The sequence below is a fragment of the Anabrus simplex genome, chromosome 6 (assembly GCF_040414725.1).
Source record: "Anabrus simplex isolate iqAnaSimp1 chromosome 6, ASM4041472v1, whole genome shotgun sequence".
Lineage (NCBI taxonomy): Eukaryota > Metazoa > Arthropoda > Insecta > Orthoptera > Tettigoniidae > Anabrus > Anabrus simplex.
In genome coordinates, this window is record NC_090270.1 from 349664335 (window position 1) to 349688495 (window position 24161).

The 24161-nt window shown below is 38.8% G+C and overlaps 1 protein-coding gene across 1 annotated transcript in view; it reads right to left on the reverse strand.

The window, feature by feature from the left end:
• Nucleotides 1-19380, reverse strand: part of LOC136875824 (zinc finger and BTB domain-containing protein 14) — a 168486-nt gene extending 149106 nt beyond the window's left edge. The window contains exon 1 of the mRNA XM_068228178.1: nt 19158-19380. The gene's annotated coding sequence lies outside the window, so the exon portion shown is untranslated. The remainder of the gene's footprint in view (nt 1-19157) is intronic.
• Nucleotides 19381-24161: the final 4781 nt, after the last annotated feature.

Consider the following 24161-nt stretch of genomic DNA (forward strand, 5'->3'; position numbering starts at 1 on the left):
ACTCAGTATGTGGTTCTTGATGGGTTCAGTTCGACTCTTGTTAACGTACATTCTGCATCCCACAGGGCAGTGTACTAGGTCCCCTTCTCTTTGTCCTATTTATTGAGGATCTCATTTATACCATATCCTCCGTTTCTTGTGAAATTCGATTTGCAGATGACTGTAAAATATTCAAATTGATTCATTATCAGACGTAAACTCCTTCCAGAGCGGGCTTAACTCTCTCTCTCTCTGAACGGTGCTCCACATGGCATCTTAAGCCTAATCCTACCAAGTGTTCCTCTATTTCGATCACACTTCATAAATCCCCTATTCTCAGTAAATACTCCCTCCTCGGTAACCCATTCCCAACTCTAACAGAACAAAATGACTTAGGAGTGTTTGTTTGACAGTAAATTGTTATTTGTCCCCCATGTACAAAAGATAACCTCATGAGCAATGTCACTTCTTGGTTTGTTGTATAGTTTTCCTGATATCGCCGACATCCACGCCCTCGGAGCGTACTATGTATCTCGCATCCTACAGATTATTGAATTCGCGTCTCCTATTTGGTTTACCTTTTCACCGACTAATCTGAATCAATCAATCAACCAATCAGTACTGATCAGCATTTAGAGCAGTCACCCAGGTGGCAGATTCCGTGTTTGTTGTTTTCCTAGCCTTTTCCTAAATGACTTCAAAGAAATTGGAAATTTATTGAACATCTCCCTTGGCAAGTTATTCCAATCCCTAACTCCCCTTCCTATAAACAAATATTTGCCCCAATATGTCCTCTTGAATTGCAACTTTATCTTCATATTGAGATCTTTCCTACTTTTAAAGAAACCACTCAAACTTATTCGTCTACTGATGTCCTCCCATCCCTGACATACCACTTAGTCGAGCAGCTCATCTCCTTTCTCCCAAGTCTTCTCAGCCCAAACTTTGCAACATTTTTGTAACGCTACTCTTTGTCAGAAATCGCCCAGAACAAATCGAGTAGCTTTTCTTTGGATTTTTTTTTACTCCCTGAATCAAGTATTCCTGGTAAGGGTCCCATACACTGGAACCATACTCTAGTTGGGGTCTCACCAGACAAATATGCTCTCTCCTTTACATCCTTACTACAACCTAGTTAGTGGGACGTAAAGCAAATAACATTATTATTATTATTATCATTATTATTATTATTATTATTATTATTATTATTATTAACTTACTACAACCCCTAAATACCCCCATAACCATGTGCAGAGATCTGTACCCTTTATTTACAATCAAATTTATGTGATTACCCCAATGAAGATCTTCCCTGATATTAATACCTAGATACTTACAATGATCTCCAAACGGGACTTTCACCTCATCAACGCAGTAATTATAACTGAGAGGACTTTTCCTATTTGTGAAACTCACAACCTGACTTTCATCACTGTTTATCATCATACCATTGCCCACCGTCCATCTCACAACACTGTTGAGGTCACCCTGCAGCCGCTCACAATCTTGTAACTTATTCATTACTCTGTAAAGAATAACATCATCCGCAAAAAGCCTTATCTCTGATTCCACTTCTTTACACATAACATAAAGGTCCGTTAATACTGCCTTGAGGAATTCTCCTCTTAATTATTACAGGGTCAGATAAAGCTTCACCTACTCTAATTCTCTGAGTTCTATTTTCTAGAAACAGAGCCACCCATTCAGTCACTCTTTTTTTCTAGTCTAATAGCACTCGTTTTTGCCAGTAGTCTCCCATGATCCACCCTATCAAATGCCTTAGACAGGTCAATCACGATACAGTTCAATTGTTCTCCTGAATCCAGGATATCTGCTATATCTTGCTGGAATCCTACAAGTTGAGCTTCTGTGGAATAACCTATCCTAAACACAAACTGCCTTCTATCAGACCAGTTATTCATTTTGCAAACATGTCTAATATAACCAGAAAGAATGCTTTCCCAAAGCTTACATACAATGCATGTCTAACTGACTGGCCTGTAATTTTCAGCTTTATGTCTATCACCCTTTCCTTTATACACAGGGGCTACTATAGTAACTCTCCATTCATTTGGTAAAGTTCCTTCATGTAAACTATAATCAAATAAGTACTTCTGAAGTACTAAAGTTTGTAAGACCACCAATTATGGTTGCCATCATGTAACCCTTAGCTGACTTCTTTGCTAGATTCAATTTCCTTTTAAGTTCCTTCAATTTCTCCTTACTTCCACAGCCATTTCTAACTCTATTTTTTTTTGCAACCTGCACCTTCTCCTTAGTCTCTTTACTTCTCTGTTGTAACTTAAGACATCACTATGTTTGTTTTCCTAGCAGAGATCAAGCACCAGCTGTTACCCACGGCTTTGCTCGCATGGATTTCCTAATTTGATAAAAATTACTTGTTCCTCGGTTCTGCACTCAGACATTATCTGTAAATCCATAAAGTATAAAACCTCACCAGAAAATTTAATTTCATTTACCCCAGAACCTCTTTGTAAAGCACGTTTTTTGGGGCTAAGATAACCAGGATACTGGCAACACGGAACATGGAACTCTATGTGTGAGAAACAGTCCTCTTTCATGTCAAAGGAGATTTTCACGTCTGTAACATGTTACGTTTATGAGATGTACTGTAGATATACTCATTATAAAACCTGCCCCACTCCTTGGCTGAGTGGTCAGCGATGAGGTTTTCGGTTCACAGGGTTCCAACTTTGAATACGGGCTAGGTCGAGCTTTTTAATCTTCTGGCTCAGGGACAGGTTGTTTGTGTTTATCCCAACATTCTCCTCCTCATATTCACTCAACACACCACACTACCAACCACAACAGGAACACGCAATTGTAATTACATTCCTACACATATGGTTGCCATCAGCAAGGGCATCCAGCCGTAAAACAGGATCAAATCCACATGTGCGACACAGTTCATACCCGCAACCCCACAGGTGTGGGTAAAGCGGTAGAAGATTCTCATTTTAAAAATTCATCTGCTTTTTTCTTTTTTTTATCCCCTTAAGTGGATTTTCGAAAAAAAGTGTGTTCATTTTTAAAGGAGATTCCAAGTACCAGTTATAACGTCTGTATCTGAGATATGGATATCCTCATATAAATAATTCAACTCCTTCCTCACATCTCCCCCCCCCCCCCCACCAACCAAAGTCAATTTTCTGAAAAACGAACATTTGTATTCTTATTTTTAAAGGGGATTCCAAATAGCAGCTTTCATGTCTGTAACATGTAAGGTTTGTGTGATATATTGTAGATAATTTCGCTGCTGTAGAATCCTGGAGCTGACGTTGCCATGGTTACGGCAGTTCATTACTGTATCCGATTCTTAGAGCAGGGGTGGTGTGGTGCCATTATCTCCATAATGGTTGGTTTTAGGGCCTTAAAACACGGTTTTCAGGGCCATAGCGCTTACCGAGTTTTGTTCTTTGTGTCAAGGGGATTAAATTGAGCTTTGTCTCATTTTTATACGACAAATTCATGCGCCCCCCCCACCTCAAATTGTTTTGAAAATAAAATACAACCCATGTTACTCACTGTCAATGTAGCTTTCTATAGGTGAAGTAATTTTTAAAATCGGTTCAGTAGTTTTTCAGTCTAATCGTTACAAACAAATATACAAATATTTCATCTTTATAATATATATTTTACAGGTTGTCCAACTGTAGCAATACAGACTCCTGGTGTTTCCATTAATGTTCAGATGCGAGTCAAATGTAGTAGCATGATAGCTTCATCTTTGATAGGTCAGAAATCAGAATGATGTTTGAAACAGGGCACTTATTGGGTAATAATGGTTACCAACTGTTGAGAAAGTTGCCATAACGGAAGCAGTCGAAAATACGAAATTTGTGGTGTATAGGAGGATCATTTTGCAGTGTAATAGTTTTATGAGGCTCTACATGCAGATTTTCTGCTCCAATGAGCGAATATATGTGAAGCCTGAATCATGTATTATTTCATTTCACTTACAGCTGATTTGATCTGCTGTCAATGGTGGCGGACTCCATATCAGCCGTTTACCTGGGCTTTGATCATCATCATCTTCATTCCAAGTACTGGGCCATGTGTCCCCTTACAGTCTTGCATTTTTCTTTTTGCAAGACTTGAAAGCAATCAAATGTCCTTACGACGGATTGCTAGCCTGAAGGAGGTAAGACCATTGGTTGGGCTGCCACCTCTCAGCTAATGGGCTAGCTGAAATGACAGCATTTCCTCCGTAATTGATGTAACGGTTATACTGCCGTGACTTAATCGACAGAGTCTCGTCTATGGGAACAGATTTGTTCGTCCCAGTAAGGTGAGGTTGGCATTTGGACAGGAGAGGTTATGCCATCATCATCATCATCATCATCATCATCATCAACATCATCGTCACCAACCTTCCAAGTAATGGGCCATGTGGCCCATTACAGTCTTGCATTTTAATTCCATCGCTTCATTGGACGTCCTCTTGGTTGATAACGTAGGATCTCCTTTGATAGTCTTCCACATTCCATCCTTAGAACGTGACGTTTGCAGTTTTCTTGGTAGTCATAGATGTAATTGATTACTGGTTTTACATTCAGTCCCTTAACCCGCGAGTGGTCGCTAGCCGAAATGTAACGTGAGTGGTCGCGCGAAATATGACTTAATTCACAATTTTGTGGGGCGTAAGGCTGAAATTTACAACTGAAATGAAACGCAAGTTCTACCTTATATATTTTAGATAAACATGAAATGATTAGCTGTGTGTGTGAGAGAGAGAGGGCATATGGCTTTTAGCACCGGGAGTGTTCGAGGACAAGTTTGACATGCCAGATACAGATCTTTTGATTTGAAGCCCGTAGGTGACCTGTGTGTCACGGTGAGGATGAAATGATGATGAAGACGACACATACACCCAGCCTCCGTGTCAGCGAAATTAACCAATTAAGGTTAAAATTCCCGACCCCACCGGGAATCTAATCCGGGACTTCTGTGACCAAAGTCCAGTACGCTAACCATTTAGCCATGGAGCCGGACATGATTAACAGTTTATTAAAGACACAAATTACTACTTAAAATAACATATGCAATGTACATCAAAATAACTTCCGTCCTGAAGATGTAAAATATAAAATCTCACACGTCCATTATATCTCGTAACATTTACGTACAAAGCAAGGTTTCTGAACACAATAACATTTTCAGAAACAAGAAGTGCTCATAATTAACGCGTACAACAGGAGTAAGTTTCCCGCTCCACTTCAACATAACACCAACGTCATTGGTCGCGCGATGAGAGAAACTCTCACGCAGCGCGCACGGACACACAGGAACCTTTGTTCTGACTAGGGGAGGGGGTGCTTACCCTTAAAATTTGAATCGCTCTACTCACAAAAGTTATAAACTCAGCTAGACGAGGGAACAGCCACCTCCCTTTCATCACTGTGAAGTAATATCACAATAAAAAATAATGTGAGAGAAAATCTCATATAGCGACCACTCGCGGGTTAAGCACATCTTCACTTCTTGTATAGCCTGCTGTTCTGTGCATGACCATAAATTATTCTAATTCCTATTCACATAAATAAATATTAGCGATGACTTGTCCTCCCCAATTCCAAATTTAACTTCACATTATGATCCTTCCTACTTTTGAAAACTGCATTCAAGCTTATTTGTCTACCATCGTTCCATGTCACTCTACAATGACAGCTCAGAAATTATGAAGTCACTGGTAAAACGCAAGAAATTGCATGACCTTAAGCTTGAGCTTTGACGTGCTATTACGATAGCATCTTCCTGAGACAGGAAAATATATTTCAGGAAAACTATGGTACTATCCAACTTCAAGACGCTGATGAAAGTTCTCCTGTACTGGGACAGGTCCTCCGAACTTTATCTTGACAGTGCGACAATCTTGAAGGTGCATGCATGCAAACCAAGAATAAATCTGCATGCAGTAATAAAAACCATACGTGCACTTAATAAACTTAAGGACAAGAGTCAAGAAGTGATCGCATGAAGAGGGAAGGTGAAGCAGGCAAGCAAGCTTGTCATTTGTTGGTATTGTGATCACAGAACACGATGGCAAATACTTCTGAACACACAAGCTCTGATCTGCATTCTGCTCGTTGCAGCCATGCTGTTGAGATGGCATTATTAACCATTTATAGAAGTCCTAGAATCTATAATGAATATTGATTCTAATAGGGATGGTTATAGCCGTACTGACAAAGATAAATTATTGGAAAAAGCTTTTTCGATGCCGTGGCAGGAGTTAACTCATAAAACTAATATTGATGACATGGTCACCTCTTTCAATAACATGATACTACATATTTTGACAAACATGCACGTGTCTGTAAAAGACTCTCCCCATGGCTAAATGATGATATTAGAGCAATGATGGCTAAACGGGATGCAGCTCATAGGAAACATGACTATGTAATAAAACGACTCAAACAATAAGAAATGCTCGACTACTGTACGCCCATGACCTTATAAAACCTAACCTAAGATCTGCTACTTTATGGAAGTCGATCCGCCAATTTGGACTAAATAAACCGGACAAGGTAGACAATTTGGAGATTTCTCTTGATGAATTGAATGATCACTTTAGATCCCCCCATGTACAGTTAAACAAAGAAGCAAAAGAAAAGCAAAAGCAAATCTTTTGAGTGCAAATTACAACACAACACCCGTAGGCAGAGACAGATCCACAGGGGTATTATAATGCTAAAGTACTGACATTCATATACAACTTCTCCCTTCAATACAGTGTATTTCCAACTGTATGGAAAATGGCCCTGGTACATTCCTTAGCAAAGACTAAATCTCCTGGACTATACAGTGACTAGCAATAGTAGCCAACGGACTCGAACACATTCACTTACTTCTGTTTCAACTAAATTGATCCACTAATCAAAATGACTTAACACTGGTCCTCGCTTGCTGTCAGTGACGTTACGGGGCGAGCTGCGGGTTATGTAATGACCTCGTATATGGACAAGAAAGAAATTTCACCTATCAATACTATTTATTGTAAAGTAGACTTACATCAGTACTGGTTTCGACTGTATACAGTCATCATCAGCTGACAGATCACAATATTACATCCATTAGGCATTGGTACATGTTACAAAGATATCGTCATCCATTAGCGCATCCAGATGTCTAATGGGGTTGTGAGTTAGATGTTATGGTCATTTCATTTGTGATTACGTCACGTTAAAATTGTTTCCGAGATTAAAATATGGTAGTAAAAAACTTAACTAAACTTAAATTGTACGTGCACATTAAACACATTAAGAGCACAGAAAACATGTATATAAAAAACACTTGGTGGATTTAAAAGTTCATGTCTTCCATGCTCTTTCATCAGGCTTCCTCAATGGGGCCTTGTTGTGTCGATTGATTTTGAGCTCGTAAACAGTTCCTGAAGATGTTCTATTTGACTAAGAAATGTATTCAAATATGCTTGTAACAAAAACACAAGTCACTGAGTGGTCAAATATTGTGGGTAGAGATTATATGTAGCTCAGCTGTGATCGTGTTTTAAAAAATTTGAAGCGGATGATAAAGTCTTGATTTGTAGATTTGGTTGAATATAGGTTTTTGGTGGTGACCTCTTCCTTGTCTATACCTGTTTACCAGAGCTATAGTTATCTGTGAAAGATAAACTGGTATGAGTAAAGTGTAAGTTTGAAGGAATGCCTGAAGTTGTGTGCGAAAGTAAATTGGTACTTACTGCTATTGTTGTTGTGGTTGTGTGACGTTCTGTTTGGGAGCTCGTTGCGCACTGCTGTGTGTACGCCTAGGACTTATGTTCACTGTAGTGCGGGTTATAGATGGAGGGGTAGGGGTGGAGGCGGGCTTGTAATTCGTCGGTCTTCTGGGGCGTGCTCTATTCTGTTTATTTACTATTTTGAGGTAATCAATTCTTAGGGCGGGAATAGCTTTACTGAAGATGATATTGGTTTTCCCCTTGATGTCATTAATATTGTAATTAGGATTAGCGTATTGGTCTAGGGAAATGTAGAAATCTTCAGTTATGGGTTTTTAATGTGTTTAATGTGCATGTACAATTTATTTTAAGTTTAGTTAAATTTTTTACTACTGTATTTTAAACTCAGAAACAATTTTAATATGACATAATCACAAATGAAATGACGATAACATCTAACTCACAACCCCATTAGATACCTGGCTGCGCTAATGGATGACGACATCTTTGTAACATGTACCAGTGCCTAATGGATGTAATATTGTGATCTGTCAGCTGATGATGACTGTATACAGTCGAAACCAGTACTGATGTAGGTCTAGTTTACAATAAATAGTATTGATAGGTGGAATTTCTTTCCTGTGCATAAACGCATAATGAATCAATATGGAAATAAAACATATAAATAACGATATGTAATAACCTTGGAAGCCATTTTAACTAAGTAAAATAAAATTCTTCAGTCATCTGAGTTGTCATCTTTTTTGTAAAATTGTCTCTAAAGTTGGTTCCTTGGTTGTTTATTTTAAAGGAATTGGACAGTTAAAATGGCTAGCATTGTGACGGGATTAAGAGGAGGAAATTCCGATTTATGTGAGAGGTCTCAGAAATACAGCAGACTTAAGGAAAGGAGATATTTTCAATAAGAGTGCAGAAAATATTTCAAGTTTAACATAGTGACTAACTTAATAAGAGTTATTTATTTATTTTACAAATTGAAAATTATTCTATCTTAAGTGTTTTACTAAATAACAAAGAAAAGGTAAATTTAGACACAAAGAAACATTTTATTTCTTTTTTAGACATCCTGCAAGTTCCATGAGCAGAGCAGATTGAAAATTTTAGCATATAGTGACTAATTTAATAGATTTTATTCTTTTATGATTTTAAAATTTCTATTTTAAAGTCTGTAATAAATGACATACTAAGTAAGTAAAGTTGAAACACAAAGAAATATTTTAACAATTTCAAGATTTATATATATTTGTTGTGTTGATATTTGTACCAAGTCTAAAGATGTTTTCTCACCGCTGAAGAAGACAGCTCTTGAAACAGGAACAGTAAAGTATTGACAAGGTGGGATAAGTCAATATGCACCAGATTAACCAACATGGTGAAAATAATCAATCCATCAACAATGTGCCATCAAACAAGGTACATTTCCTTCGTGGCAATATGTGAAAACATGTGTGCCACAAGGATCACCCCAACCTCCCTTGCTATTTTCTGTCTATATCAATGACCTAGTTAAACAGCAGACACACTGTAAACGTCACATTTATGCTGATGACATACAACTGTACGTTCAAGCAAAACCAATAGACGTTTCGACAGCAATCGAGCAAATTAACATGGATCTATTTTTTTTTTTTTTTTTTTTTTGTTAGTTGCTTTACGTCGCGCCGACACAGATAGGTCTTATGGCGACGATGGGACAGGGAAGGGCTATGAGTGGGAAGGAAGCGGCCGTGGCCTTAATTAAGGTACAGCCCCAGCATTTGCCTGGTGTGAAAATGGGAAACCACGGAAAACCATTTTCAGGGCTGCCGACAGTGGGATTCGAACCTACTATCTCCCGAATACTGGATACTGGCCGCACTTAAGCGACTGCAGCTATCGAGCTCGGTAAACATGGATCTAGAGGCCATAAGCAAATAAATGATCTTCCCAGCATGAACTTATTTTGAACCCTAAAAAATCCCAAACCATAACAATTTTCAAATAATATTAGGGTCGTGATCATGAAGAATACATGGTTGATTTGTGAAGGTTAATATAAATCTTAATGAGCATTTAAACTGTGATATTTTTTCAACATTACTTAATTTTATTTCTGCTAATGTGTTCTTATTTATCTCACATGTGGGTCATCTTATTATGTGTTTTGTTAACCTGTTATGGTCGATTCATATTTCATTTCTGCATTGTCTTTTATTTTATTCCTGGGCTTGTTTCTTCATTAGTACTCTCATACCCTATTTTCTCTTTTCTCTGGATTGGTCTACCATTATTATATGTATATTTCTGGACATCCTTTTGGTTCACTGCTGTATAACCTTCCATATCACAAATCTTCTAGGACATGACTCAGACATTTCAAGTGTCAAAAATAGGCATTACCTTGAAAATTGAAATCTATAAATTAATTTCTTTGGTTTGTCTTTGACTTTTCTTATATTTAGTTAATTGTTTGCTTAATTTTTGTTTTTTCTTCTGCCCTGAATTTGAGAGTGGCTTGTTTTTAGAGTGCCTTGCTATTTGACTGATTGCTGCTCTGCAATTAATTATATTTTCCTGACTGAAAGAGGTGTTAATGTGGAATTATTCGTGAGTTAAGTTCATATTAATGATGAATGTGTTAAGGATTGGTTTTTAATCTGATAATTATTTTATCATGATACTTTACGTGAAAGTTATGTTTCAACTTAGTCATTCAATGTCACATTGTAAAAGTATTTCATCTTATTCAATTTAACTGTTTATCACTTATTTGGGTCACCTAGTAATTTAATAATTTCAGTAATTAATAATTTAAATTTTGTCACTGTAAGACCTATCTGTGTCAGTGCAACGTAAAGCAATGTAAAAAACAAAAATATATATTTCTCCATCATTAAATTGACATTTTGAATGTTAATAAGTCCATTTCTATTTCATGAATGGTTTTATTTATTTGATAGTGTGTTTCAACTTTCAGTAACGTGACTATAGTATACCCACCCCTCTTCGTTTATTTACTAATGAGCACTAGCACTTCCATATTTGTTTCTTGTGGATTGCTCATCAAAGTAAGTTTCTTCCCTTTAAGTGGCATTAATTAAATTCTGAGGAGTACTTTCTTCCTGTTTTCTTTTTAACTGTTATTGTACTGGTTACCCCTTTTAATTTTGAGTACTCTTAACTTTACTGATCCAATGAGACAGCCAAGGACCCACCTGCCATCCCCCAGAACTATTTTCTTCTATAATCTAATTTAATTTGGCACATACCTGCCAAATCCACACCGATGGTTTTGTCAGTAGCCAGACCTAAGCAATTGACACCAAAGGTTTTGTGATTAACCAGACCTAACCAATCGAGTCTAATGGTTTTTTCATTAGCCAGACATAACCAATCCAGACCAATGGTTTTGTCACTAGCCAGACCTAAACAAAGCGAAGTAGGCGAAGCTTTATCAGAACCTGTAGTAATTCAGATGGAAATTCCTCAAGGCAGTATTATTGGGCCTTAAATAATATGAGTAAAGAACTGAAATCAGAGATAAGGCTCTTTGCGGATGATGTTATTCTGTACAGAGTAACAAATAAGTTACAAGATTGTGAGTAACTGCAAAATGACTTCGATAATGTTATGAGATGGACAGTACACAACAGTATCATGACAAACTGGGTTAAAAGTTAGGTTTTGAGTTTCACAAACAGGAAAAGTCTTCACAGTTTTTATTACTGAATTGATGGAGTGAAAGTTCCTTATGGGAATCATTGTAAGTACCTAGGGGTTAACATAAGGAAAGGTCTTCATTGGGGTAACCACATAAATGGGATTGTAAAAAAGCGTACAGATCTCTGACTATGAAGGTGATTAGGGGTTGTAGTAAGGATGTAAAGGAGAGGGCATATAAGTCTCTGGTAAGACCCCAACTAGAGTGTGATTCCAGTGTTTGGGACCCTCACCATGATTACTTGTTTCAAGAACTGGAACAAAATCCAATGTAGAGCAGCTCAACTTGTTCGGAGTAATTTCCAACAAGAGTAGCATTACAAAAATGTTACAAAGTTTGGCCTAAGAAGACTTGGGAGAAAGGAGACGAGCTACTCGACTAAATCTATTACAGAACTATTTAAAATAATTTTACCTGAGTCTGCCTTGTCAATACACCTTGTAATGAAAGAAAACTATTTATTTTACCATACACGTTTCGGGAAGTCATGCATTCTCTTCATCAGTGACATCAGTTCAAAGAATAAAATATTATAATATTTGTTTTGTTTTTACAATTTAAAGAAGACTTGTGTCCTAATTCACCGTATCAGTGAATAAAGAAAACGAATGAAATGTTATGAAAATGATCAATACATAAAATTTTGTTGAAGTGAGTGAGAATACTTATAAAAATTTAAGATCTTCAAGTTTTTCTTCTTTCTGTTCCTTAAATGATCATACGCTAGTCTATACAGTGGGTTATCTTCTGTAATTCTCTCATTTAAACTTGATTCAAAATTATTCTTTTGTGCAAGATAAATTTCTAAACTTTCCAAAACAGTTATTAATTTTCCCTTTTTGACCGAATGTATTAATTCCTTGTCATTAGAAATGTCTAAATTTATGATTCATTACAACCATAATATGTTCTCCCATTGCCAAATATCTTTTATGTTTGACTGCATTAACAAGTTCTTCGTTCCATGTAGCCCAACTTCTTCCAGACTGTCCACATGTCTGGCATGTCAATTTGTAAATTCCTGATTTATTACATATATATTTATTCTTTATCTTATCTGAATTGAAAATTATCTTATTAGTAATATTATCCGTTTTGTATGCGACATTGATGTCCTTTTAGCCAGTTGATAAGAGTGCATATTTCAAAACGTTAAAACTGCAGATTCCTCTCGCTCTTTAATTAAAGTTGCTTTTGGTTCATTTTTCATTTTATTTATCAATTTTCTGGAATATCCACTGCTACGAGAAATTTGGCGAATTATATTCATCTCTCTATTATAATTCTTCTTAGACATAGGCATTTTCAGAGCTCTATTAATTAAACTGTAAAATGTTGGCTTTTTATGTAGACTTGGATGATTGGAGTGGTTTCTGATAACAGTATCTGTTCGAGTAGCCATTCTGAAAATTGTAATATCCGAATTCTTTGCAATTATTTAAGAAAAGTCTAGGTAAGCAACATCTGCGACTGCCCTAAATGTGGAATGATTGATTGGCCATCATTTTAATGGATTTAAATCATTATTATGATTTTTCTTATTTTCAATGAGCTTCTATTATTTGATTAGCTTATGACGTTTACAGCAGAATCAGCCAACCTTCGACAAAATACAGTGAGAGGTGTGTGTCAACAGAAACACATTACAATGTGTTCAATATTACCTAAGTTCTGCAGCTCTTATAGTGGTGTGTGGCAACTGAAGCGCGTTACACTGTGTTCAATATTACCTAAGTTCTGCATCTCTTATAGCGGTGTGTGGCAACTGAAGCACGTTACACTGTGTTCAATATTACCTAAGTTCTGCAGCTCTTATAGTGGTGTGTGGCAACTGAAGCACGTTACACTGTATTCAATATTACCTATGTTCTGCAGCTCTTATAGTGGTGTGTGGCAACTTCGGCATGTCATACTGTGTTCATTATTACCTAAGTTCTGCAGCTCTCATAGCGATGTGTGGCAAATGAAGCACGTTACACTGTGTTCAATATTACCTAAGTTCTGCAGCTCTTATAGTGGTGTGTGGCAACTTAGGCATGTTATACTGTGTTCAATATTACCTAAGTTCGGCAGCTCTTATAGTGGTGTGTGGCAACTGAAGCACGCTACACTGTGTTTAATAGTAGCTAAGTTCTGCAGCTCTTATAGTGGTGTGTGGCAACTTAGGCACGTTATACTGTGTTCAATATTAGCAAAGCTCTGCAGCTCTTAAAGTGGTGTGTGGCAACTGAAGCACGTTACACTGTGTTCAATATTACCTAAGTTCTGCAGCTCTTATAGTGGTGTGTGGCAACTGAAGCATGTTACACTGTGTTCAATATTAGCAAAGCTCTGCAGCTCTTAAAGTGGTGTGTGGCAACTTACGCACGTTACACTGCGTTCAATATTCCCTATGTTCTGCAGCTCTTATAGTGATGTGTGGCAACTGAAGCACGTTACACTGTGTTGAATATTACCTAAGTTCTGCAGCTCTTATAGTGGTGTGTGGCAACTGAAGCATGTTACACTGTGTTCAATATTACCTAAGTTCAGCAGCTCTTATAGTGGTGTGTGGCAACTTAGGCATGTTACACTGTGTTCAATATTACCTAAGTTCTGCAGCTCTTATAGTGGTGTGTGGCAACTGAAGCACGTTACACTGTGTTCAATAGTAGCTAAGTTCTGCATCTCTTATAGTGGTGTGTGGCAACTCAGGCATGTTACATTGTGTTCATTATTACCTAAGTTCTGCAGCTCTTAAAGTGGTGTGTGGCAACTGAAGCACGTTACACGTGTTCAATATTACCTAAGTTCTGCAGCTCATATAGTGGTGTGTGGCAACTGAAGCACGCTACACTGTGTTTAATAGTAGCTAAGTTCTGCAGCTCTTATAGTGGTGTGTGGCAACTGAAGCACATTACACTGTATTCAATATTACCTAAGTTCTGCAGCTCTTATAGTGGTGTGTGGCAACTGAAGCATGTTACACTGTGTTCAATATTACCTAAGTTCTGCAGCTCTTATAGTGGTGTGTGGCAACTTAGGCATGTTACACTGTGTTCAATATTACCTATGTTCTGCAGCTCTTATAGTGGTGTGTGGCAACTGAAGCACGTTACACTGTGTTCAATATTACCTATGTTCTGCAGCTCTTAAAGTGGTGTGTGGCAACTGAAGCACGTTACACGTGTTCAATATTACCTAAGTTCTGCAGCTCTTATAGTGGTGTGTGGCAACTGAAGCACGTTACACTGTATTCAATATTACCTAAGTTCAGCAGCTCTTATAGTGGTGTGTGGCTACTGAAGCACGTTACACTGTGTTCAATATTAGCTAAGTTCTGCAGCTCTTAAAGTGGTGTGTGGCAACTTAGGCATGTTACACTGTGTTCAATAGTAGCTAAGTTCTGCAACTCTTATAGTGGTGTGTGGCAACTCAGGCATGTTATACTGTGTTCAATATTAGCTAAGCTCTGCAGCTCTTATAGTGGTGTGTGGCAACTTAGGCATGTTATACTGTGTTCAATATTAGCTAAGAACTGCAGCTCTTATAGTGGTGTGTGGCAACTCAGGCATGTTACACTGTGTTCAATATTACCTAAGTTCGGCAGCTCTTATAGTGGTGTGTGGCAACTGAAGCACATTACACTGTATTCAATATTACCTATGTTCTGCAGCTCTTATAGTGGTGTGTGGCAACTTAGGCATGTCATACTGTGTTCATTATTACCTAAGTTCTGCAGCTCTCAGAGTGATGTGTGGCAACTGAAGCACGTTACACTTTGTTCAATATTACCTAACTTCTGCAGCTCTTATAGTGGTGTGTGGCAACTTAAGGCATGTTACACTGTGTTCAATATTACCTAAGTTCTGCAGCTCTTATAGTGGTGTGTGGCAACTGAAGCACGTTACACTGTATTCAATATTACCTATGTTCTGCAGCTCTTATAGTGGTGTGTGGCAACTTAGGCATGTCATACTGTGTTCATTATTACCTAAGTTCTGCAGCTCTCATAGTGTAGTGTGGCAACTGAAGCACGTTACACTTTGTTCAATATTACCTAAGTTCTGCAGCTCTTATAGTGGTGTGTGGCAACTGAAGCACGTTACACTGTGTTCAATATTACCTAAGTTCTGCAGCTCTTATAGTGGTGTGTGGCAACTTAGGCATGTTATACAGTGTTCAATATTAGCTAAGTTCTGCAGCTCTTATAGGGGTGTGTGGCAACTGAAGCATGTTACACTGTGTTCAATATTACCTAAGTTCTGCAGCTCTTATAGTGGTGTGTGTGGCAACTTAGGCATGTTACACTGTGTTCAATATTACCTAAGTTCTGCAGCTCTTATAGTGGTGTGTGGCAACTTAGGCATGTTATACAGTGTTCAATATTCGCTAAGTTCTGCAGCTCTTATAGTGGTGTGAGGCAACTGAAGCATGTTACACTGTGTTCAATATTAGCTAAGTTCTGCAGCTCTTATAGTGGTGTGTGGCAACTTAGGCATGTTATACTGTGTTCAATATTAGCTAAGTTCTGCAGCTCTTATAGTGGTGTGTGGCAACTGAAGCACGTTACACTGTGTTCAATATTAGCTAAGTTCTGCAGCTCTTATAGTGGTGTGTGGCAACTGAAGCACGTTATACCGTGTTCAATATTAGCTAAGTTCTGCAGCTCTTATAGTGGTGTGTGTGGCAACTGAAGCATGTTACAGTGTGTTCAATATTACGTAAGTTCTGCAGCTCTTATAGTGGTGTGTGGCAACTGAAGCACGTTACAGTGTGTTCAATATTAGCTAAGTTCTGCAGCTCTTATAGTGGTGTGTGGCAACTTAGGCATGTTACATTGTGTTCAATATTACCTAATTTCTGCAGCTCTTATAGTGGTGTGTGGCAAGTGAAGCACATTACACTGTATTCAATATTACCTATGTTCTGCAGCTCATATAGTGGTGTGTGGCAACTTAGGCATGTTACACTGTGTTCAATAGTAGCTAAGTTCTGCAGCTCTTATAGGGGTGTGTGGCAACTCAGGCATGTTATACTGTGTTCAATATTAGCTAAGCTCTGCAGCTCTTAAAGTGGTGTGTGGCAACTTAGGCATGTTACACTGTGTTCAATATTAGCTAAGTTCTGCATCTCTTATAGTGGTGTGTGGCAACTTAGGCATGTTACATTGTGTTCATTATTACCTAAGTTCTGCAGCTCTTAAAGTGGTGTGTGGCAACTGAAGCACGTTACACGTGTTCAATATTACCTAAGTTCTGCAGCTCATATAGTGGTGTGTGGCAACTGAAGCACGCTACACTGTGTTCAATAGTAGCTAAGTTCTGCAGCTCTTATAGTGGTGTGTGGCAACTGAAGCACGTTACACTGCGTTCAACATTCCCTATGTTCTGCAGCTCTTATAGTGATGTGTGGCAACTGAAGCACGTTACACTGTGTTCAATATTACCTAAGTTCTGCAGCTCTTATAGTGGTGTGTGGCAACTTAGGCATGTTATACTGTGTTCAATATTACCTAAGTTCTGCAGCTCTTATAGTGGTGTGTGGCAACTTAGGCATGTTACACTGTGTTCAATAGTAGCTAAGTTCTGCAGCTCTTATAGTGGTGTGTGGCAACTCAGGCATGTTACACTGTGTTCAATAGTAGCTAACCTCTGCAGCTCTTATAGTGGTGTGTGGCAAGTGAAGCACGTTACACTGTATTCAATATTACATAAGTTCTGCAGCTCATATAGTGGTGTGTGGCAACTTAGGCATGTTATACTGTGGTCAATATTACCTAAGTTTTGCAGCTCTTATAGTGGTGTGTGGCAACTTAGGCATGTTACACTGTGTTCATTATTACCTAAGTTCTGCAGCTCTTATAGTGGTGTGTGGCAACTGAAGCACGTTACACTGTGTTCAATATTACGTAAGTTCTGCAGCTCTTATAGTGGTGTGTGGCAACTTAGGCATGTTATACTGTGTTCATTATTACCTAAGTTCTGCAGCTCTTATCGTGGTGTGTGGCAACTGAAGCACGTTACACTGTGTTCAATATTAGCTAAGTTCTGCAGCTCTTATAGTGGTGTGTGGCAAGTGAAGCACATTACACTGTATTCAATATTACCGATGTTCTGCAGCTCATATAGTGGTGTGTGGCAACTCAGGCATGTTACACTGTGTTCAATAGTAGCTAAGTTCTGCAGCTCTTATAGTGGTGTGTGGCAACTCAGGCATGTTATACTGTGTTCAATATTAGGTAAGTTCTGCAGCTCTTATAGTGGTGTGTGGCAACTTAGGCATGTTATACTGTGTTCAATAGTAGCTAAGTTCTGCAGCTCTTATAGTGGTGTGTGGCAAGTGAAGCTCATTACACTGTATTCAATATTACCTATGTTCTGCAGCTCATATAGTGGTGTGTGGCAACTCAGGCATGTTACACTGTGTTCAATAGTAGCTAAGTTCGGCAGCTCTTATAGTGGTGTGTGGCAACTCAGGCATGTTATACTGTGTTCAATATTAGGTAAGTTCTGCAGCTCTTATAGTGGTGTGTGGCAACTTAGGCATGTTATACTGTGTTCAATATTACCTATGTTCTGCAGCTCTTATAGTGGTGTGTGGCAACTCAGGCATGTTATACTGTGTTCAATATTAGGTAAGTTCTGCAGCTCTTATAGTGGTGTGTGGCAACTCAGGCATGTTATACTGTGTTCAATATTAGGTAAGTTCTGCAGCTCTTATAGTGGTGTGTGGCAACTCAGGCATGTTATACTGTGTTCAATATTAGGTAAGTTCTGCAGCTGTTATAGTGGTGTGGGGGAACTTAGGCATTTTATACTGTGTTCAATATAACGTAAGTTCTGCAGCTCTTATAGTGGTGTGTGGCAACTGAAGCACGTTACACTGTGTTCAATATTACCTACGTTCTGCAGCTCTTATTGTGTCGTGTGGCAACTGTAGCATGTTACACTGTGTTCAATATTCGCTAAGTTCTGCAGCTCTTATAGTGGTGTGTGGCAACTTAGGCATGTTATACTGTATTCAATATTACCTAAGTTCTGCAGCTCTTATAGTGGTGTGTGGCAACTGAAGCACGTTACACTGTGTTCAATATTAGCTAAGTTCTGCAGCTCTTATAGTGGTGTGTGGCAACTTAGGCATGTTACACTGTGTTCATTATTACCTAAGTTCTGCAGCTCTTATAGTGGTGTGTGGCGACTGAAGCACGTTACAGTGTGTTCAATATTACCTAAGTTCTGCAGCTCTTATAGTGGTGTGTGGCAACTTAGGCATGTTATACTGTATTCAATATTACCTAAGTTCTGCAGCTCTTATAGCGGTGTGAGGCAACTGAAGCACGTTACAGTGTGTTCAATATTACCTTCTGCAGCTCTTATAGTGGTGTGTGGCAACTTAGGCATGTTACACTGTGTTCAATATTAGCTAAGTTCTGCAGCTCTTATAGTGGTGTGTGGCAACTGAAGCACGTTACACTGTGTTCAATATTAGCTAAGTTCTGCAGCTCTTATTGTGGTGTGTGGCAACTTAGGCATGTTACACTGTGTTCAATATTACCTAAGTTCTGCAGCTCTTATAGTGGTGTGTGGCGATTGAAGCACGTTACACTGTGTTCAATATTACCTACGTTCTGCAGCTCTTCAGTACGAAAGTAGAACACTGAATTTACTAACATTTCGATAGTGCACCGTTTCTGTAGACCAAAGAAACTAATTAATTCCATGACGGCTAGTTCGAAACAGAAATAGTTTTTATATGTCGTGTAGTAGCGTTGCTTACCTCATATCCTCTTTGGTTGCTTACATTATTATACAAGGCTGAGCAATGAGAAGTGGGGTCACCAAATATAGTTTCCCGTTCTCCGGCTAGGATGGCATTTCTAACACACAAGTTTTTGTTGTTGTTGTTGTTGTTGTTGTTGTCGGAGAGGTTATGGGCTCTATTATTTCACCGAGCCACTACACTTATTATCGTGATATTACACTTATAATGCGAAATCACACGCAATTATTCACACTACGAAGGTCTCAAGAACAGTTGAGCATCGGGTCTATGTACACACCTTAAGTAACGCGAAACATAACAAAGGAAGTGCGTAGAAGCAAAAAACAGTGGAAGCAGGAGTATGTAACGGTGCGAACAATAAACAGACAGTAATTTACACATGAAGATGAGAGTCATCCAAATATTGATTGATAGCATGTATTAGAGCAGGTGACATTGGTGGGGAGAGCTTTCTGAAGACTGAGAAGACGAGAAATAAAAGCCGGACGAAAAGAATCATACACAGGGCATTGGAATAATAAATGATTTACATCAGCACTCAGAGTACCACATATACAGGAGGAGTGGGGGGAGAGGTTAAAACGATGTTTATACAGAGGAGTACGAGCATGGTTAAAGCGAAGACGAAAAATGTTGGTAATGTGACGGCGAGAATAGTTACCCTTCAAATACCAAGGATAGGGAGGAATACAAGGCTGAATATTGTAATAATAGCGACCTTTATAAGAAGCTGATCTAGTCCAATCTTCTTGCCACTGACCATAAGCATAATGTTTAAGAACTGGATAAAAATCGGGTAGAGGAACTGCAAGGTTAAGTAGGGATTTGCCATCACGAACAGCTCGCTTCGCGAATAAATCCGCCTGTTCATTCCCATAGATACCTATATGACTAGGGACCCAGACAAAAGTGAGAACCACCCCAGATTGATGCAAAGTATAAATGAGACTTTTAACATGATACAAATACCAGTTAAAAGAAAGATGAGATGACTTGAGCGACTGAACGGCACTGAGGGAATCCGTATAAATAGCTGCGTTAGGTATAGAATGATGCTTAATGTACATAAGAGCTTGACGAATAGCAAAAATTTCTGCAGTGTAGATAGAAAAGTCACTGGGTAAACGATAGAGTTCAGCAACATTGGTATTGACAATATAGAACGCTGCTCCAACGCCAGAAGAGTTTTTTGAGCCGTCTGTACGGTATATATCTGGACGCCAGAATCACTTAGAGCAAAACGTAGCTTCTTAAAAGGTGGGCCAGTCAACGAAGAACCAGGAATAGAAGAAGAAAAAGAAGATGTAGGGGAGATAATGATAGAAGGGACAAAAAATAAACAATCAAAATTTACTGAATAAACGGGGGAAGAAGCAGTGCGTAAGATAGTGTTTTTATAGGAAAGAAGAAATTGATATGCATACAACAAAGCAGGCATCTTACGACGGCGGGCCTGTGAAAGAAGAGAATATTCATCTAATAACTGCAATTTAGGAAGCAATGGGTTTTGAGCCAGAGCAAATCTTTTAAGTAAATATTTAGATGTTATCATTTTACGGCGAATGGGAAGAGGGAACTCACCGGTCTTGACAAGGAGAGCATTAGTAAGGGTAGACAACAATGCTCCAACACAAGTTCTCAGAGCTTTAAATTGTAAAGTATTTAAGTGGTTAAGAACAGAATCCGACGCAGTATCTATAACATGCGCACAGTAGTCGAGTCTAGAGCGAATAGTAGCGGAATATAACAACTGAGCTGTGCCAGGGTCAGCACCCCATGATCGTCTAGTTACCACTTGGAGAATTTTAATATACATATCAGAAGAATTACGTAACTGAGTAATATGATGTTTCCAAGATAACGAGCGATCTAGCATAACACCAAGGTATTTATGGGAGGAACAAAAAGGAATGACATGAGAATCGAAAACAAGTGGCTCAGAGTTAAACCTACGCTTAGAGGTAAAAAACATTGCACAGCATTTGGAGGTAGAAAGATGAAGGCCATGGAAAGTAAGCCATGTAATGACTTGTTCCATTAGCTGATATATATGGTGACGACACACATCGACATTACTATGAGAGTAATAAAGAACTATATCATCAGCATAAAAAAGAATGCGAGCTTTTTGGGTAACCAATTCTTCAAGATTACTCATATACAGGGCGAAAAGCAGACCACTTAAAATGTCTCCCTGAGGAACACCGACAGATGACAGACGACAAGGAAGAGAAGAATAAGCGGATTTAAATGAAAGTTTCCGATACGTAAACAAATTACGCAAGATGTGGAGAAAATGAGCAGGAAAACCTTTCTGTGCAAGATTAGTCTAGAGAAGATGCAGTGGTATGGAGTCAAAAGCTCCTCGTATGTCCAAAAAAATAGCAATAAGACAATCCTTACGAATTTGCGCTAATAAAATATCGATAAGTAAAATGTTAATAGCATCTTGAGCACAACGACCTTTAAAGTAGGCGAATTGATATTTGGGAACCAAATTATAATATTCAAGAGACCACAGGAGTCGTTGAAGGAGAATTTTTAAAAAAGTCTTGCGGATACACGAACCAAGGACAATCCCTCGAAAGCCATTAGCGTCAGTTTGAAGTTGACCAGGTTTGGGGATAGGTACTAAAAAAAAATCATTCCAAGAGGTAGGAACAGAAGTAGTGAGAAGTATATTATTATAGAGAGCTAATAAAGCTTGTTTAGCACGGAGAGGGAGAATCCGGAGCATATCGTATGATATATAATCAGGGCCCGGAGACGAACTCTTTGCATTACACAAGGTGGCCTCAAGTTCAGAAAGGTGTATAGGTTGGAGTAATACAGAAAAGCGGGAAGAGCATGGAGACAGGCACGACATAATCAGGAGTGAGGGAGTTGAGAAAGATAGATAAAATCTGTGGAGGCGTGACAGAGGGTGGAATGTATTGAGAAGCTCGGGTAAGGGAACGAATTGCACTCCATAAGTGAGAAGACGAAGTATGAGCGTTTAGGGAGGAAATAAAGGATCGCCATGCAGCACGGCGTTTAGAAAGAAAAAATCGTCTAGTATAAGCAATATGTTGTTTAAGACGGAAATAATGGTGAGGGGCTAATGTTTTCCGATATATCCGGAATAAACGGCGTCGTTTAAGAACCAGATTATGGCACTCTGAGTCCCACCATCGTAAAAAGGAAGAGGGGCGAGCAGAGTGGGAAGAAATAGGTTTATAGGGATGATAAATATCGAGATAATCTTGTATAAATTGAAAGAGAGTAGAAAAGGGCAAAATATTATCCGAAATAAGCTCAATACGATGGGTAACATAAGTAATAAAAGATACTCTATCAAAGTGACGGAGGGAGCGAACATTACTGGTATATGTAGGGGCGGAAGAAGAACTAGAAAACCTACCAAGACCATACGTAAGAATAATAGGGAAATGGTCGCTAGAATGTGTATCAGTAAGACGGTGCCAAGTTACAATCGAAGCCATTGCAGGACGACATAATGATAAATCCACAGCACTGGGAGGAGAGCCGGGGGAGTGAGGCGCGTGGGAGAACCATCGTTTAAAATGACAAAGTCATGCGATTGGGAAGCAGTGAGGAAATAAGAACCCAGGGAAGTATCACTACTGCTTCCCCACATAGAATGATGAAGATTAAAGTCCCCTAAGAGGAGAAGCTCGTTATGAGAAGAAAATTGCTGCAAGAATCGACACCATTGAATGTGAGAAATAGAAAGATCTGGAGGGCAATAAAGGTTAATAATGGAAAGGCGATTATATGAGATACCAAGAACAAATGTATGGGGTAGACAATACGAGATATCAAGACGTTGATAGGATAAACTATGGTGAATAAATAAAGCAACACCACCGTAACCAACACCATCACAGCGTTCAACATTAAAGCCATTTAAATAAAACTCAGAGGATGGGGAAAACCAAGTCTCCTGTAATGCTATAATGAATGGGGAAATTTCATTTATCAAAAATTGTAACTCATACCGTTTAGAAGTAATACTCCTAGCATTCCACTGCAGGATACGTAGCATCTAAAGAGAACATAGTGTGCACACAGTCACGAAGCTTATAAAGTGTATGTGCAACATGTGGCTGGTCCCCTAATAATTGAATAAGTTGCAGAAATAGTTGATGAATACCACTTTGGAGATACGCCTTTTGGCGTAGCACAGGGGAACTAGATGATTGAGAAGAAGCTGAAGGTAAACACTGAGAATTACGGGACGTAGACGGAATTGGGGACGGGGAGGATGACGATGAAGTGGATGGAAAGACCGAGGTATGTAAAGACACTGGAGGGGGTCGGATGAGATTAAGATACCCAGACTTATCGAAACCAGGTTTTGGAATGGGACGGGGCTCGTTCATAACCACCTGAATAAATTTACGTTTCCTCGGGGTTTCCACAGGTGAAGTGGAACTAGTAGAAGGAAGAGGTGGAAAAAGATGGGTATTATTGGACGTGTCAAATTGGGTCGAGGGTATTCTAGCAGACCCCTCGGAAAAGGATAGATTTTCTGTACACATAAGCTTTTTAAGGGCAGTTTGCTGTTGATGAGTAGGGCAGTTTGATGAGCCAGTATAATGTGCCTGATGACAGTGAACACAGCGGCGAATATTTTCCTGACACTCTGATGTAAGGTGATGTAACGCACAATGCCCACATCGGGGTGACTTAGCTTGACAGTTTTTAATCGTGTGTCCATATCGCTGACATTTTGAACAGATAATCGGGGAAAATATGAAAGGGGAAACCTCTAAATGCACTTGAAACAAAGAGACATATTGAGGAAGAGTTTGAGAGCGAAAAACAATCTTAACTGTTCCAGTTGGAACGTAGGTCACTCCACTGGGCTCCACAACCTTACGGTTAAGCCGCTTGACCGATTTGACCCGAACATCAGATTTAAGGTATTTAAGAATGTCAGAATCAGACACATTCTTTTCCACACCGCGTATAAGTCCAACACGAAAGATATTGGAA